Below are 15,200 nucleotides of genomic sequence, written 5' to 3'. Positions count from 1 at the left end.
GGGGGAGTATGCGATGTGATTCTTGGAGTCTGACTGTGATGTCATGGTCTGAAGTTTTGGGGATGCAGTAGAGTTTCATGGCAAGGATTCTTGGAAATTTCTTGGAATTGAATGTCATGGGTTTTGGGGGCATGGGGTGGAGTGTCATGGCATAAGATTCAAGGAATGTCATGCAAAACATTACATTAGCATTGACAAGACATGTCATTGGAACGAAAGAATTATATTAGCCTCACCAAAACATTGTAACAACACTGACGCATATTACATGAATATGAGAGTAATACTATTACTGCATTTGTTCAACATTAGTCCTACAAAAACACTGGACCTCAATTACATTGCATATGTAGGACTGGACAAACGCACAAAAGGGAATGCAAAAAGCAGCTCTTTCATTTACACTCTTCCGTGTATCAAAAAGCACCACTCTGCCCCGTGTGAGGCTCGAACTCACGACCTTCAGATTATGAGACTGACGCGCTGCCTAACTGCGCCAACGAGGCATGTGCTGTGGCTAGGGTGAGCGGTGCAGCACTAGCTTCCAGATCATCTGCCATTCGGTGCAGCTCCAAAAGTACTGCTCAACATCACGTCAGGATGGCCGAGCGGTCTAAGGCGCTGCGTTCAGGTCGCAGTCTCCCCTGGAGGCGTGGGTTCGAATCCCACTTCTGACAAACCTAACCTTTGGCTGCGGGCTCAAGCTAGAGTCTTTAACCCTCTGGCAAGTTTACCCAGAAATGCATTCATGTTGACAAAGCACTGCATTTCAGTTCATGCTAGAGTTAACCAAACATTACAGTAACACTGACCTGCATTACATGGACTTTAAAGTAACACTTTAGTGCGATGTATGGGATTCGGTGGCATTTTCGTGCAGTTTTCTTGGAATTTCAAGTCGTGACATTTCATGAAATTGGACATGTTTATAGAATGGGATCCAACAGAATTTCAAAGAATACCACGTTTTGATGTTTACCGGAAGAAGAACTTGTTTATGAAAGGCTGTTCATGTCTTCTTTTTTTTTCTTTTTAGGGGGAGTATGCCATGTGATTCTTGGAGTCTGACTGTGATGTCATGGTCTGAAGTTTTGGGGATGCAGTAGAGTTTCATGGCAAGGATTCTTGGAAATTTCTTGGAATTGAATGTCATGGGTTTTGGGGGCATGGGGTGGAGTGTCATGGCATAAGATTCAAGGAATGTCATGCAAAACATTACATTAGCATTGACAAGACATGTCATTGGAACGAAAGAATTATATTAGCCTCAACAAAACATTGTAACAACACTGACGCATATTACATGAATATGAGAGTAATACTATTACTGCATTTGTTCAACATTAGTCCTACAAAAACACTGGACCTCAATTACATTGCATATGTAGGACTGGACAAACGCACAAAAGGGAATGCAGAAAGCAGCTCTTTCATTTACACTCTCCCGTGTATCAAAAAGCACCACTCTGCCCCGTGTGAGGCTCGAACTCACGACCTTCAGATTATGAGACTGACGCGCTGCCTAACTGCGCCAACGAGGCATGTGCTGTGGCTAGGGTGAGCGGTGCAGCACTAGCTTCCAGATCATCTGCCATTCGGTGCAGCTGCAAAAGTACTGCTCACCCTCAGCCATCACGTCAGGATGGCCGAGCGGTCTAAGGCGCTGCGTTCAGGTCGCAGTCTCCCCTGCAGGCGTGGGTTCGAATCCCACTTCTGACAAACCTAACCTTTGGCTGCGGGCTCAAGCTAGAGTCTTTAACCCTCTGGCAAGTTTACCCAGAAATGCATTCATGTTGACAAAGCACTGCATTTCAGTTCATGCTAGAGTTAACCAAACATTACAGTAACACTGACCTGCATTACATGGACTTTAAAGTAACACTTTAGTGCGATGTATGGGATTCGGTGGCATTTTCGTGCAGTTTTCTTGGAATTTCAAGTCGTGACATTTCATGAAATTGGACATGTTTATAGAATGGGATCCAACAGAATTTCAAAGAATACCACGTTCTGATGTTTACCGGAAGAAGAACTTGTTTATGAAAGGCTGTTCATGTCTTCTTTTTTTTTCTTTTTAGGGGGAGTATGCGATGTGATTCTTGGAGTCTGACTGTGATGTCATGGTCTGAAGTTTTGGGGATGCAGTAGAGCTTCATGGCAAGGATTCTTGGAAATTTCTTGGAATTGAATGTCATGGGTTTTGGGGGCATGGGGTGGAGTGTCATGGCATAAGATTCAAGGAATGTCATGCAAAACATTGCATTAGCATTGACAAGACATGTCATTGGAACGAAAGAATTATATTAGCCTCACCAAAACATTGTAACAACACTGACGCATATTACATGAATATGAGAGTAATACTATTACTGCATTTGTTCAACATTAGTCCTACAAAAACACTGGACCTCAATTACATTGCATATGTAGGACTGGACAAACGCACAAAAGGGAATGCAGAAAGCAGATCTTTCATTTACACTCTCCCGTGTATCAAAAAGCACCACTCTGCCCCGTGTGAGGCTCGAACTCACGACCTTCAGATTATGAGACTGACGCGCTGCCTAACTGCGCCAACGAGGCATGTTCTGTGGCTAGGGGGAGCGGTGCAGCACTAGCTTCCAGATCATCTGCCATTCGGTGCAGCTCCAAAAGTACTGCTCACCCTCAGCCATCACGTCAGGATGGCCGAGCGGTCTAAGGCGCTGCGTTCAGGTCGCAGTCTCCCCTGGAGGCGTGGGTTCGAATCCCACTTCTGACAAACCTAACCTTTGGCTGCGGGCTCAAGCTAGAGTCTTTAACCCTCTGGCAAGTTTACCCAGAAATGCATTCATGTTGACAAAGCACTGCATTTCAGTTCATGCTAGAGTTAACCAAACATTACAGTAACACTGACCTGCATTACATGGACTTTAAAGTAACACTTTAGTGCGATGTATGGGATTCGGTGGCATTTTCGTGCAGTTTTCTTGGAATTTCAAGTCGTGACATTTCATGAAATTGGACATGTTTATAGAATGGGATCCAACAGAATTTCAAAGAATACCATGTTCTGATGTTTACCGGAAGAATAACTTGTTTATGAAAGGCTGTTCATGTCTTCTTTTTTTTTCTTTTTAGGGGGAGTATGCGATGTGATTCTTGGAGTCTGACTGTGATGTCATGGTCTGAAGTTTTGGGGATGCAGTAGAGTTTCATGGCAAGGATTCTTGGAAATTTCTTGGAATTGAATGTCATGGGTTTTGAGCGGTCTAAGGCGCTGCGTTCAGGTCGCAGTCTCCCCTGGAGGCGTGGGTTCGAATCCCACTTCTGACAAACCTAACCTTTGGCTGCGGGCTCAAGCTAGAGTCTTTAACCCTCTGGCAAGTTTACCCAGAAATGCATTCATGTTGACAAAGCACTGCATTTCAGTTCATGCTAGAGTTAACCAAACATTACAGTAACACTGACCTGCATTACATGGACTTTAAAGTAACACTTTAGTGCGATGTATGGGATTCGGTGGCATTTTCGTGCAGTTTTCTTGGAATTTCAAGTCGTGACATTTCATGAAATTGGACATGTTTATAGAATGGGATCCAACAGAATTTCAAAGAATACCATGTTCTGATGTTTACCGGAAGAAGAACTTGTTTATGAAAGGCTGTTCATGTCTTCTTTTTTTTTATTTTTAGGGGGAGTATGCGATGTGATTCTTGGAGTCTGACTGTGATGTCATGGTCTGAAGTTTTGGGGATGCAGTAGAGTTTCATGGCAAGGATTCTTGGAAATTTCTTGGAATTGAATGTCATGGGTTTTGGGGGCATGGGGTGGAGTGTCATGGCATAAGATTCAAGGAATGTCATGCAAAACATTGCATTAGCCTTGACAAGACATGTCATTGGAACGAAAGAATTATATTAGCCTCACCAAAACATTGTAACAACACTGACGCATATTACATGAATATGAGAGTAATACTATTACTGCATTTGTTCAACATTAGTCCTACAAAAACACTGGACCTCAATTACATTGCATATGTAGGACTGGACAAACGCACAAAAGGGAATGCAGAAAGCAGATCTTTCATTTACACTCTCCCGTGTATCAAAAAGCACCACTGTGCCCCATGTGAGGCTCGAACTCACGACCTTCAGATTATGAGACTGACGCGCTGCCTAACTGCGCCAATGAGGCATGTGCTGTGGCTAGGGTGAGCGGTGCAGCACTAGCTTCCAGATCATCTGCCATTCGGTGCAGCTCCAAAAGTACTGCTCACCCTCAGCCATCACGTCAGGATGGCCGAGCGGTCTAAGGCGTTGTGTTCAGGTCGCAGTCTCCCCTGGAGGCGTGGGTTCGAATCCCACTTCTGACAAACCTAACCTTTGGCTGCGGGCTCAAGCTAGAGTCTTTAACCCTCTGGCAAGTTTACCCAGAAATGCATTCATGTTGACAAAGCACTGCATTTCAGTTCATGCTAGAGTTAACCAAACATTACAGTAACACTGACCTGCATTACATGGACTTTAAAGTAACACTTTAGTGCAATGTATGGGATTCGGTGGCATTTTCGTGCAGTTTTCTTGGAATTTCAAGTCGTGACATTTCATGAAATTGGACATGTTTATAGAATGGGATCCAACAGAATTTCAAAGAATACCACGTTCTGATGTTTACTGGAAGAAGAACTTGTTTATGAAAGGCTGTTCATGTCTTCTTTTTTTTTCTTTTTAGGGGGAGTATGCGATGTGATTCTTGGAGTCTGACTGTGATGTCATGGTCTGAAGTTTTGGGGATGCAGTAGAGTTTCATGGCAAGGATTCTTGGAAATTTCTTGGAATTGAATGTCATGGGTTTTGGGGGCATGGGGTGGAGTGTCATGGCATAAGATTCAAGGAATGTCATGCAAAACATTACATTAGCATTGACAAGACGTCATTGGAACGAAAGAATTATATTAGCCTCAACAAAACATTGTAACAACACTGACGCATATTACATGAATATGAGAGTAATACTATTACTGCATTTGTTCAACATTAGTCCTACAAAAACACTGGACCTCAATTACATTGCATATGTAGGACTGGACAAACGCACAAAAGGGAATGCAGAAAACAGCTCTTTCATTTACACTCTCCCGTGTATCAAAAAGCACCACTCTGCCCCGTGTGAGGCTCGAACTCACGACCTTCAGATTATGAGACTGACGCGCTGCCTAACTGCGCCAACGAGGCATGTGCTGTGGCTAGGGTGAGCGGTGCAGCACTAGCTTCCAGATCATCTGCCATTCGGTGCAGCTGCAAAAGTACTGCTCACCCTCAGCCATCACGTCAGGATGGCCGAGCGGTCTAAGGCGCTGCGTTCAGGTCGCAGTCTCCCCTGGAGGCGTGGGTTCGAATCCCACTTCTGACAAACCTAACCTTTGGCTGCGGGCTCAAGCTAGAGTCTTTAACCCTCTGGCAAGTTTACCCAGAAATGCATTCATGTTGACAAAGCACTGCATTTCAGTTCATGCTAGAGTTAACCAAACATTACAGTAACACTGACCTGCATTACATGGACTTTAAAGTAACACTTTAGTGCGATGTATGGGATTCGGTGGCATTTTCGTGCAGTTTTCTTGGAATTTCAAGTCGTGACATTTCATGAAATTGGACATGTTTATAGAATGGGATCCAACAGAATTTCAAAGAATACCACGTTCTGATGTTTACCGGAAGAAGAACTTGTTTATGAAAGGCTGTTCATGTCTTCTTTTTTTTCTTTTTAGGGGGAGTATGCGATGTGATTCTTGGAGTCTGACTGTGATGTCATGGTCTGAAGTTTTGGGGATGCAGTAGAGTTTCATGGCAAGGATTCTTGGAAATTTCTTGGAATTGAATGTCATGGGTTTTGGGGGCATGGGGTGGAGTGTCATGGCATAAGATTCAAGGAATGTCATGCAAAACATTGCATTAGCATTGACAAGACATGTCATTGGAACGAAAGAATTATATTAGCCTCACCAAAACATTGTAACAACACTGACGCATATTACATGAATATGAGAGTAATACTATTACAGCATTTGTTCAACATTAGTCCTACAAAAACACTGGACCTCAATTACATTGCATATGTAGGACTGGACAAACGCACAAAAGGGAATGCAGAAAGCAGATCTTTCATTTACACTCTCCCGTGTATCAAAAAGCACCACTGTGCCCCATGTGAGGCTCGAACTCACGACCTTCAGATTATGAGACTGACGCGCTGCCTAACTGCGCCAACGAGGCATGTGCTGTGGCTAGGGTGAGCGGTGCAGCACTAGCTTCCAGATCATCTGCCATTCGGTGCAGCTCCAAAAGTACTGCTCACCCTCAGCCATCACGTCAGGATGGCCGAGCGGTCTAAGGCGCTGCGTTCAGGTCGCAGTCTCCCCTGGAGGCGTGGGTTCGAATCCCACTTCTGACAAACCTAACCTTTGGCTGCGGGCTCAAGCTAGAGTCTTTAACCCTCTGGCAAGTTTACCCAGAAATGCATTCATGTTGACAAAGCACTGCATTTCAGTTCATGCTAGAGTTAACCAAACATTACAGTAACACTGACCTGCATTACATGGACTTTAAAGTAACACTTTAGTGCAATGTATGGGATTCGGTGGCATTTTCGTGCAGTTTTCTTGGAATTTCAAGTCGTGACATTTCATGAAATTGGACATGTTTATAGAATGGGATCCAACAGAATTTCAAAGAATACCACGTTCTGATGTTTACCGGAAGAAGAACTTGTTTATGAAAGGCTGTTCATGTCTTCTTTTTTTTTCTTTTTAGGGGGAGTATGCGATGTGATTCTTGGAGTCTGACTGTGATGTCATGGTCTGAAGTTTTGGGGATGCAGTAGAGTTTCATGGCAAGGATTCTTGGAAATTTCTTGGAATTGAATGTCATGGGTTTTGAGCGGTCTAAGGCGCTGCGTTCAGGTCGCAGTCTCCCCTGGAGGCGTGGGTTCGAATCCCACTTCTGACAAACCTAACCTTTGGCTGCGGGCTCAAGCTAGAGTCTTTAACCCTCTGGCAAGTTTACCCAGAAATGCATTCATGTTGACAAAGCACTGCATTTCAGTTCATGCTAGAGTTAACCAAACATTACAGTAACACTGACCTGCATTACATGGACTTTAAAGTAACACTTTAGTGCAATGTATGGGATTCGGTGGCATTTTCGTGCAGTTTTCTTGGAATTTCAAGTCGTGACATTTCATGAAATTGGACATGTTTATAGAATGGGATCCAACAGAATTTCAAAGAATACCACGTTCTGATGTTTACTGGAAGAAGAACTTGTTTATGAAAGGCTGTTCATGTCTTCTTTTTTTTTCTTTTTAGGGGGAGTATGCGATGTGATTCTTGGAGTCTGACTGTGATGTCATGGTCTGAAGTTTTGGGGATGCAGTAGAGTTTCATGGCAAGGATTCTTGGAAATTTCTTGGAATTGAATGTCATGGGTTTTGGGGGCATGGGGTGGAGTGTCATGGAATAAGATTCAAGGAATGTCATGCAAAACATTACATTAGCATTGACAAGACATGTCATTGGAACGAAAGAATTATATTAGCCTCAACAAAACATTGTAACAACACTGACGCATATTACATGAATATGAGAGTAATACTATTACTGCATTTGTTCAACATTAGTCCTACAAAAACACTGGACCTCAATTACATTGCATATGTAGGACTGGACAAACGCACAAAAGGGAATGCAGAAAGCAGCTCTTTCATTTACACTCTCCCGTGTATCAAAAAGCACCACTCTGCCCCGTGTGAGGCTCGAACTCACGACCTTCAGATTATGAGACTGACGCGCTGCCTAACTGCGCCAACGAGGCATGTGCTGTGGCTAGGGTGAGCGGTGCAGCACTAGCTTCCAGATCATCTGCCATTCGGTGCAGCTGCAAAAGTACTGCTCACCCTCAGCCATCACGTCAGGATGGCCGAGCGGTCTAAGGCGCTACGTTCAGGTCGCAGTCTCCCCTGGAGGCGTGGGTTCGAATCCCACTTCTGACAAACCTAACCTTTGGCTGCGGGCTCAAGCTAGAGTCTTTAACCCTCTGGCAAGTTTACCCAGAAATGCATTCATGTTGACAAAGCACTGCATTTCAGTTCATGCTAGAGTTAACCAAACATTACAGTAACACTGACCTGCATTACATGGACTTTAAAGTAACACTTTAGTGCGATGTATGGGATTCGGTGGCATTTTCGTGCAGTTTTCTTGGAATTTCAAGTCGTGACATTTCATGAAATTGGACATGTTTATAGAATGGGATCCAACAGAATTTCAAAGAATACCATGTTCTGATGTTTACCGGAAGAAGAACTTGTTTATGAAAGGCTGTTCATGTCTTCTTTTTTTTCTTTTTAGGGGGAGTATGCCATGTGATTCTTGGAGTCTGACTGTGATGTCATGGTCTGAAGTTTTGGGGATGCAGTAGAGTTTCATGGCAAGGATTCTTGGAAATTTCTTGGAATTGAATGTCATGGGTTTTGGGGGCATGGGGTGGAGTGTCATGGCATAAGATTCAAGGAATGTCATGCAAAACATTGCATTAGCATTGACAAGACATGTCATTGGAACGAAAGAATTATATTAGCCTCACCAAAACATTGTAACAACACTGACGCATATTACATGAATATGAGAGTAATACTATTACTGCATTTGTTCAACATTAGTCCTACAAAAACACTGGACCTCAATTACATTGCATATGTAGGACTGGACAAACGCACAAAAGGGAATGCAGAAAGCAGATCTTTCATTTACACTCTCCCGTGTATCAAAAAGCACCACTGTGCCCCATGTGAGGCTCGAACTCACGACCTTCAGATTATGAGACTGACGCGCTGCCTAACTGCGCCAACGAGGCATGTGCTGTGGCTAGGGTGAGCGGTGCAGCACTAGCTTCCAGATCATCTGCCATTCGGTGCAGCTCCAAAAGTACTGCTCACCCTCAGCCATCACGTCAGGATGGCCGAGCGGTCTAAGGCGCTGCGTTCAGGTCGCAGTCTCCCCTGGAGGCGTGGGTTCAAATCCCACTTCTGACAAACCTAACCTTTGGCTGCGGGCTCAAGCTAGAGTCTTTAACCCTCTGGCAAGTTTACCCAGAAATGCATTCATGTTGACAAAGCACTGCATTTCAGTTCATGCTAGAGTTAACCAAACATTACAGTAACACTGACCTGCATTACATGGACTTTAAAGTAACACTTTAGTGCAATGTATGGGATTCGGTGGCATTTTCGTGCAGTTTTCTTGGAATTTCAAGTCGTGACATTTCATGAAATTGGACATGTTTATAGAATGGGATCCAACAGAATTTCAAAGAATACCACGTTCTGATGTTTACCGGAAGAAGAACTTGTTTATGAAAGGCTGTTCATGTCTTCTTTTTTTTTCTTTTTAGGGGGAGTATGCGATGTGATTCTTGGAGTCTGACTGTGATGTCATGGTCTGAAGTTTTGGGGATGCAGTAGAGTTTCATGGCAAGGATTCTTGGAAATTTCTTGGAATTGAATGTCATGGGTTTTGGGGGCATGGGGTGGAGTGTCATGGCATAAGATTCAAGGAATGTCATGCAAAACATTACATTAGCATTGACAAGACATGTCATTGGAACGAAAGAATTATATTAGCCTCAACAAAACATTGTAACAACACTGACACATATGACATGAATATGAGAGTAATACTATTACTGCATTTGTTCAACATTAGTCCTACAAAAACACTGGACCTCAATTACATTGCATATGTAGGACTGGACAAACGCACAAAAGGGAATGCAGAAAGCAGCTCTTTCATTTACACTCTCCCGTGTATCAAAAAGCACCACTCTGCCCCGTGTGAGGCTCGAACTCACGACCTTCAGATTATGAGACTGACGCGCTGCCTAACTGCGCCAACGAGGCATGTGCTGTGGCTAGGGTGAGCGGTGCAGCACTAGCTTCCAGATCATCTGCCATTCGGTGCAGCTGCAAAAGTACTGCTCACCCTCAGCCACGTCAGGATGGCCGAGCGGTCTAAGGCGCTGCGTTCAGGTCGCAGTCTCCCCTCGAGGCGTGGGTTCGAATCCCACTTCTGACAAACCTAACCTTTGGCTGCGGGCTCAAGCTAGAGTCTTTAACCCTCTGGCAAGTTTACCCAGAAATGCATTCATGTTGACAAAGCACTGCATTTCAGTTCATGCTAGAGTTAACCAAACATTACAGTAACACTGACCTGCATTACATGGACTTTAAAGTAACACTTTAGTGCCATGTATGGGATTCGGTGGCATTTTCGTGCAGTTTTCTTGGAATTTCAAGTCGTGACATTTCATGAAATTGGACATGTTTATAGAATGGGATCCAACAGAATTTCAAAGAATACCACGTTCTGATGTTTACCGGAAGAAGAACTTGTTTATGAAAGGCTGTTCATGTCTTCTTTTTTTTCTTTTTAGGGGGAGTATGCGATGTGATTCTTGGAGTCTGACTGTGATGTCATGGTCTGAAGTTTTGGGGATGCAGTAGAGTTTCATGGCAAGGATTCTTGGAAATTTCTTGGAATTGAATGTCATGGGTTTTGGGGGCATGGGGTGGAGTGTCATGGCATAAGATTCAAGGAATGTCATGCAAAACATTGCATTAGCATTGACAAGACATGTCATTGGAACGAAAGAATTATATTAGCCTCAACAAAACATTGTAACAACACTGACGCATATTACATGAATATGAGAGTAAGACTATTACTGCATTTGTTCAACATTAGTCCTACAAAAACACTGGACCTCAATTACATTGCATATGAAGGACTGGACAAACGCACAAAAGGGAATGCAGAAAGCAGCTCTTTCATTTACACTCTCCCGTGTATCAAAAAGCACCACTCTGCCCCGTGTGAGGCTCGAACTCACGACCTTCAGATTATGAGACTGACGCGCTGCCTAACTGCGCCAACGAGGCATGTGCTGTGGCTAGGGTGAGCGGTGCACGCCGAGCGGTCTAAGGCGCTGCGTTCAGGTCGCAATCTCCCCTGGAGGCTTGGGTTCGAATCCCACTTCTGACAAACCTAACCTTTGGCTGCGGGCTCAAGCTAGAGTCTTTAACCCTCTGGCAAGTTTACCCAGAAATGCATTCATGTTGACAAAGCACTGCATTTCAGTTCATGCTAGAGTTAACCAAACATTACAGTAACACTGACCTGCATTACATGGACTTTAAAGTAACACTTTAGTGCGATGTATGGGATTCGGTGGCATTTTCGTGCAGTTTTCTTGGAATTTCAAGTCGTGACATTTCATGAAATTGGACATGTTTATAGAATGGGATCCAACAGAATTTCAAAGAATACCACGTTCTGATGTTTACCGGAAGAAGAACTTGTTTATGAAAGGCTGTTCATGTCTTCTTTTTTTTTCTTTTTAGGGGGAGTATGCCATGTGATTCTTGGAGTCTGACTGTGATGTCATGGTCTGAAGTTTTGGGGATGCAGTAGAGTTTCATGGCAAGGATTCTTGGAAATTTCTTGGAATTGAATGTCATGGGTTTTGGGGGCATGGGGTGGAGTGTCATGGCATAAGATTCAAGGAATGTCATGCAAAACATTGCATTAGCATTGACAAGACATGTCATTGGAACGAAAGAATTATATTAGCCTCAACAAAACATTGTAACAACACTGACGCATATTACATGAATATGAGAGTAATACTATTACTGCATTTGTTCAACATTAGTCCTACAAAAACACTGGACCTCAATTACATTGCATATGAAGGACTGGACAAACGCACAAAAGGGAATGCAGAAAGCAGCTCTTTCATTTACACTCTCCCGTGTATCAAAAAGCACCACTCTGCCCCGTGTGAGGCTCGAACTCACGACCTTCAGATTATGAGACTGACGCGCTGCCTAACTGCGCCAACGAGGCATGTGCTGTGGCTAGGGTGAGCGGTGCAGCACTAGCTTCCAGATCATCTGCCATTCGGTGCAGCTGCAAAAGTACTGCTCACCCTCAGCCATCACGTCAGGATGGCCGAGCGGTCTAAGGCGCTGCGTTCAGGTCGCAGTCTCCCCTGGAGGCGTGGGTTCGAATCCCACTTCTGACAAACCTAACCTTTGGCTGCGGGCTCAAGCTAGAGTCTTTAACCCTCTGGCAAGTTTACCCAGAAATGCATTCATGTTGACAAAGCACTGCATTTCAGTTCATGCTAGAGTTAACCAAACATTACAGTAACACTGACCTGCATTACATGGACTTTAAAGTAACACTTTAGTGCCATGTATGGGATTCGGTGGCATTTTCGTGCAGTTTTCTTGGAATTTCAAGTCGTGACATTTCATGAAATTGGACATGTTTATAGAATGGGATCCAACAGAATTTCAAAGAATACCATGTTCTGATGTTTACCGGAAGAAGAACTTGTTTATGAAAGGCTGTTCATGTCTTCTTTATTTTTCTTTTTAGGGGGAGTATGCGATGTGATTCTTGGAGTCTGACTGTGATGTCATGGTCTGAAGTTTTGGGGATGCAGTAGAGTTTCATGGCAAGGATTCTTGGAAATTTCTTGGAATTGAATGTCATGGGTTTTGGGGGCATGGGGTGGAGTGTCATGGCATAAGATTCAAGGAATGTCATGCAAAACATTGCATTAGCATTGACAAGACATGTCATTGGAACGAAAGAATTATATTAGCCTCACCAAAACATTGTAACAACACTGACGCATATTACATGAATATGAGAGTAATACTATTACAGCATTTGTTCAACATTAGTCCTACAAAAACACTGGACCTCAATTACATTGCATATGTAGGACTGGACAAACGCACAAAAGGGAATGCAGAAAGCAGATCTTTCATTTACACTCTCCCGTGTATCAAAAAGCACCACTGTGCCCCATGTGAGGCTCGAACTCACGACCTTCAGATTATGAGACTGACGCGCTGCCTAACTGCGCCAACGAGGCATGTGCTGTGGCTAGGGTGAGCGGTGCAGCACTAGCTTCCAGATCATCTGCCATTCGGTGCAGCTCCAAAAGTACTGCTCACCCTCAGCCATCACGTCAGGATGGCCGAGCGGTCTAAGGCGCTGCGTTCAGGTCGCAGTCTCCCCTGGAGGCGTGGGTTCGAATCCCACTTCTGACAAACCTAACCTTTGGCTGCGGGCTCAAGCTAGAGTCTTTAACCCTCTGGCAAGTTTACCCAGAAATGCATTCATGTTGACAAAGCACTGCATTTCAGTTCATGCTAGAGTTAACCAAACATTACAGTAACACTGACCTGCATTACATGGACTTTAAAGTAACACTTTAGTGCGATGTATGGGATTCGGTGGCATTTTCGTGCAGTTTTCTTGGAATTTCAAGTCGTGACATTTCATGAAATTGGACATGTTTATAGAATGGGATCCAACAGAATTTCAAAGAATACCACGTTCTGATGTTTACCGGAAGAAGAACTTGTTTATGAAAGGCTGTTCATGTCTTCTTTTTTTTTCTTTTTAGGGGGAGTATGCGATGTGATTCTTGGAGTCTGACTGTGATGTCATGGTCTGAAGTTTTGGGGATGCAGTAGAGTTTCATGGCAAGGATTCTTGGAAATTTCTTGGAATTGAATGTCATGGGTTTTGGGGGCATGGGGTGGAGTGTCATGGCATAAGATTCAAGGAATGTCATGCAAAACATTACATTAGCATTGACAAGACATGTCATTGGAACGAAAGAATAATATTAGCCTCAACAAAACATTGTAACAACACTGACGCATATTACATGAATATGAGAGTAATACTATTACTGCATTTGTTCAACATTAGTCCTACAAAAACACTGGACCTCAATTACATTGCATATGTAGGACTGGACAAACGCACAAAAGGGAATGCAGAAAGCAGATCTTTCATTTACACTCTCCCGTGTATCAAAAAGCACCACTCTGCCCCGTGTGAGGCTCGAACTCACGACCTTCAGATTATGAGACTGACGTGCTGCCTAACTGCGGCAACGAGGCATGTGCTGTGGCTAGGGTGAGCGGTGCAGCACTAGCTTCCAGATCATCTGCCATTCGGTGCAGCTGCAAAAGTACTGCTCACCCTCAGCCATCACGTCAGGATGGCCGAGCGGTCTAAGGTGCTGCGTTCAAGTCGCAGTCTCCCCTGGAGGCGTGGGTTCGAATCCCACTTCTGACAAACCTAACCTTTGGCTGCGGGCTCAAGCTAGAGTCTTTAACCCTCTGGCAAGTTTACCCAGAAATGCATTCATGTTGACAAAGCACTGCATTTCAGTTCATGCTAGAGTTAACCAAACATTACAGTAACACTGACCTGCATTACATGGACTTTAAAGTAACACTTTAGTGCGATGTATGGGATTCGGTGGCATTTTCGTGCAGTTTTCTTGGAATTTCAAGTCGTGACATTTCATGAAATTGGACATGTTTATAGAATGGGATCCAACAGAATTTCAAAGAATACCACGTTCTGATGTTTACCGGAAGAAGAACTTGTTTATGAAAGGCTGTTCATGTCTTCTTTTTTTTTTCTTTTTAGGGGGAGTATGCGATGTGATTCTTGGAGTCTGACTGTGATGTCATGGTCTGAAGTTTTGGGGATGCAGTAGAGTTTCATGGCAAGGATTCTTGGAAATTTCTTGGAATTGAATGTCATGGGTTTTGGGGGCATGGGGTGGAGTGTCATGGCATAAGATTCAAGGAATGTCATGCAAAACATTGCATTAGCATTGACAAGACATGTCATTGGAACGAAAGAATTATATTAGCCTCACCAAAACATTGTAACAACACTGACGCATATTACATGAATATGAGAGTAATACTATTACTGCATTTTTTCAACATTAGTCCTACAAAAACACTGGACCTCAATTACATTGCATATGTAGGACTGGACAAACGCACAAAAGGGAATGCAGAAAGCAGATCTTTCATTTACACTCTCCCGTGTATCAAAAAGCACCACTCTGCCCCATGTGAGGCTCGAACTCACGACCTTCAGATTATGAGACTGACGCGCTGCCTAACTGCGCCAACGAGGTATGTGCTGAGGCTAGGGTGAGCGTTGCAGCACTAGCTTCCAGATCATCTGCCATTCGGTGCAGCTCCAAAAGTACTGCTCACCCTCAGCCATCACGTCAGGATGGCCGAGCGGTCTAAGGCGCTGCGTT

At 43.8% G+C, this 15,200-nt stretch overlaps 18 non-coding genes across 18 annotated transcripts; 7 read left to right on the top strand and 11 right to left on the bottom strand.

The window, feature by feature from the left end:
• Nucleotides 1-432: 432 nt before the first annotated feature.
• Nucleotides 433-506, bottom strand: trnam-cau (transfer RNA methionine (anticodon CAU)). The gene has a single exon. It is a non-coding gene; the product is annotated as a tRNA-Met (tRNA).
• An 88-nt stretch (nt 507-594) lies between these two features.
• Nucleotides 595-677, top strand: trnal-cag (transfer RNA leucine (anticodon CAG)). The gene has a single exon. It is a non-coding gene; the product is annotated as a tRNA-Leu (tRNA).
• A 790-nt stretch (nt 678-1,467) lies between these two features.
• Nucleotides 1,468-1,541, bottom strand: trnam-cau (transfer RNA methionine (anticodon CAU)). The gene has a single exon. It is a non-coding gene; the product is annotated as a tRNA-Met (tRNA).
• A 968-nt stretch (nt 1,542-2,509) lies between these two features.
• trnam-cau (transfer RNA methionine (anticodon CAU)) lies at nt 2,510-2,583 on the bottom strand. The gene has a single exon. It is a non-coding gene; the product is annotated as a tRNA-Met (tRNA).
• A 95-nt stretch (nt 2,584-2,678) lies between these two features.
• trnal-cag (transfer RNA leucine (anticodon CAG)) lies at nt 2,679-2,761 on the top strand. Its single transcript has one exon. It is a non-coding gene; the product is annotated as a tRNA-Leu (tRNA).
• A 2,384-nt stretch (nt 2,762-5,145) lies between these two features.
• Nucleotides 5,146-5,219, bottom strand: trnam-cau (transfer RNA methionine (anticodon CAU)). Its single transcript has one exon. It is a non-coding gene; the product is annotated as a tRNA-Met (tRNA).
• Nucleotides 5,220-5,314: 95 nt separating this feature from the next.
• trnal-cag (transfer RNA leucine (anticodon CAG)) lies at nt 5,315-5,397 on the top strand. The gene has a single exon. It is a non-coding gene; the product is annotated as a tRNA-Leu (tRNA).
• Nucleotides 5,398-6,186: 789 nt separating this feature from the next.
• Nucleotides 6,187-6,260, bottom strand: trnam-cau (transfer RNA methionine (anticodon CAU)). Its single transcript has one exon. It is a non-coding gene; the product is annotated as a tRNA-Met (tRNA).
• Nucleotides 6,261-6,355: 95 nt separating this feature from the next.
• trnal-cag (transfer RNA leucine (anticodon CAG)) lies at nt 6,356-6,438 on the top strand. The gene has a single exon. It is a non-coding gene; the product is annotated as a tRNA-Leu (tRNA).
• A 1,344-nt stretch (nt 6,439-7,782) lies between these two features.
• Nucleotides 7,783-7,856, bottom strand: trnam-cau (transfer RNA methionine (anticodon CAU)). Its single transcript has one exon. It is a non-coding gene; the product is annotated as a tRNA-Met (tRNA).
• Nucleotides 7,857-8,823: 967 nt separating this feature from the next.
• trnam-cau (transfer RNA methionine (anticodon CAU)) lies at nt 8,824-8,897 on the bottom strand. The gene has a single exon. It is a non-coding gene; the product is annotated as a tRNA-Met (tRNA).
• Nucleotides 8,898-9,865: 968 nt separating this feature from the next.
• On the bottom strand, nt 9,866-9,939 carry trnam-cau (transfer RNA methionine (anticodon CAU)). Its single transcript has one exon. It is a non-coding gene; the product is annotated as a tRNA-Met (tRNA).
• A 964-nt stretch (nt 9,940-10,903) lies between these two features.
• Nucleotides 10,904-10,977, bottom strand: trnam-cau (transfer RNA methionine (anticodon CAU)). Its single transcript has one exon. It is a non-coding gene; the product is annotated as a tRNA-Met (tRNA).
• An 893-nt stretch (nt 10,978-11,870) lies between these two features.
• Nucleotides 11,871-11,944, bottom strand: trnam-cau (transfer RNA methionine (anticodon CAU)). The gene has a single exon. It is a non-coding gene; the product is annotated as a tRNA-Met (tRNA).
• A 95-nt stretch (nt 11,945-12,039) lies between these two features.
• On the top strand, nt 12,040-12,122 carry trnal-cag (transfer RNA leucine (anticodon CAG)). The gene has a single exon. It is a non-coding gene; the product is annotated as a tRNA-Leu (tRNA).
• Nucleotides 12,123-12,912: 790 nt separating this feature from the next.
• On the bottom strand, nt 12,913-12,986 carry trnam-cau (transfer RNA methionine (anticodon CAU)). Its single transcript has one exon. It is a non-coding gene; the product is annotated as a tRNA-Met (tRNA).
• A 95-nt stretch (nt 12,987-13,081) lies between these two features.
• On the top strand, nt 13,082-13,164 carry trnal-cag (transfer RNA leucine (anticodon CAG)). Its single transcript has one exon. It is a non-coding gene; the product is annotated as a tRNA-Leu (tRNA).
• A 959-nt stretch (nt 13,165-14,123) lies between these two features.
• trnal-caa (transfer RNA leucine (anticodon CAA)) lies at nt 14,124-14,206 on the top strand. Its single transcript has one exon. It is a non-coding gene; the product is annotated as a tRNA-Leu (tRNA).
• Nucleotides 14,207-15,200: the final 994 nt, after the last annotated feature.

Source organism: Rhinichthys klamathensis, unplaced genomic scaffold (assembly GCF_029890125.1).
Source record: "Rhinichthys klamathensis goyatoka isolate OS25496 unplaced genomic scaffold, OSU_Roscu_1.1 h1tg000176l_1, whole genome shotgun sequence".
Classification (NCBI taxonomy): domain Eukaryota; kingdom Metazoa; phylum Chordata; class Actinopteri; order Cypriniformes; family Leuciscidae; genus Rhinichthys; species Rhinichthys klamathensis.
The sequence above is the reverse complement of the archived record's forward strand: the minus strand, read 5'-3'. Positions and strand labels throughout refer to the sequence as shown.